This window comes from Macaca fascicularis, chromosome 10 (assembly GCF_037993035.2).
Source record: "Macaca fascicularis isolate 582-1 chromosome 10, T2T-MFA8v1.1".
Taxonomy (NCBI): Eukaryota; Metazoa; Chordata; class Mammalia; order Primates; family Cercopithecidae; genus Macaca; species Macaca fascicularis.
Window position 1 is genome coordinate 37,760,708 of NC_088384.1, and position 1,793 is coordinate 37,762,500.

Sequence of the window (1,793 nt, forward strand, 5' to 3'; positions counted from 1 at the left end):
CGTGCGGCCCGAGAGGTCACACCTGGCCGGCCTTCGGTCCCTCGTGTGTCCCGGTCGTACGAGGGGACGGCCGAAAACGCTTCCGAGTCTCGCTCTGGAGACTCGGGCCGGCCCCTGCGTGGCACGGGTGGCCGGGAGGACGTCCCTGGCCCGGCGCTGCTCCGGCGTGTGTCCTGGGGTCGACCAGAGGGCCCTGGGTGCTCCGTGTCTGGCTGCGATGGTGGCGATTTTGGGGACAGATGCCCGTGTCGCGGGTTCCCTGGGCCGGCGGCGTGGTCGGTGACTCGACCTCCTGTCTCCTGGGGAGGTATATGTTTCACTCCGAGCCGGCATTTTGGGCCACCGGGTTATTGCTGACACGCTGTCCTCTGGCGACCTGTCGCTGGAGAGGTTGGGTCTCTTGGATGCGTCGCGGGTCTTCGGCCTCCCGGTGACCCGGCTAGCCGGCCCTGCTCGTGCTTGAGCCGCCTGCTGGGGCCCGTGTGCCCGGTCTCTCATGCATCCGAGCGTCCCAGCTCCCGGTGCCGCCTTGGGTCCGGGTCTCTGACCCACCTGGGGGCGGCGGGGAAGGTGGCGCGGGCTTACCGTGCCACCGTGCGCTCCCCGCTGCGGGCACCTGGGGCGGCCGTGACAACCCCACTCCCGCTGGCTCCGTGCCGTGCGTGTCAGGCATTCCTCGTCTCTGCCGGGTTGTCTGCCGCCCCTGTCCTGGGGCTGGGGATGGCCAGGCTGATCTGCTCGCTGGCCTCTGGGGAGGCTGTGGCTGGCCGGCCGACCCTGCTCCGGGGATGCTTTCCCTGATCGATGTGGTGATGTCACGCTCTCCCGGGCCGGGACCGAGCCGCGACGGGCGAGGGGCGGGCATTCGTGGTGAATGAGACCCGTTCTTCTCGTCCCGCCCGCGGGGTTTCCCCCGTCTCCCATCCCCGCCTGTGGGCGGTGCGTTGGGAGGCACTGGGGTGCGGAACCCGGCCCGACCTCGCTGTCCCGACCCCGCCGCCTGCCTCGTGGCGTCCGGCGTGGGTCGGCGGGGGTCCTCTGACGCAGCAGGCACCCCTCGCTTTCGCCTCTTGTGGTCGTCGCCTCGTGGGCCGCCCCCCTCCGCGGCGGTGGGGGTGCTGTCCCGCTGGCCCGCCGTGCTGCCCTCTCGGGTATTGCACGAGCGCTGGCTCCGCCTGGGCCTTTGCGGTGCTCCTGGAGCGCCCCGGGCTGTCTCTCAGGTGCCCGAGGCCGAGCGGTGGTGTGTCGCTCCCGCCCCCAGCGCCCCCTCCTCCGGTCGCCGCCGTGGTGTCCGCGCGTGGGTCCTGAGGGAGCGCGTTGGCTGTGCGGGTCGAGGCGGTTGAGTGAGACGCGCCCCTCCCACGCGGGGAAGGGCGCCGCCTGGTCTGGCGAGCGCACGTCCCGTGCTCCCCTCTGGCGGGTGAGCGCGGGCCGTGTGAGCGGTTGCGGTGGGCTCGGGCCGGCCACGCGTGCGCCGGCCGGCCGCCGAGGGGCTGCCGTTCTGCCTCCGATCGGTCGTGTGTGGGTTAACTGGAGGCGCCTTGCCTCACAGAAAGGAGGTGGGTGGACGGCGGGGGGCCTTGGGGGCTGTGCGCACGCGCGCCGGCCGGGCCCCTGCCCTGACCGCAAACGCTCAAGGTTGCCGCAGGTTTCTTCTCGCGCCGCAGGCCCCCTCCCTTCCCCAGGCGTCCCTGAGTGCCTCTGCGGGCCCGACGAGGGGCGACTGGCGGGTGGGGAGCGTGACCCACCCTCGGTGAGAAAGCCTTCTCTAGCGATCCGAGAGGTGTGCCTTG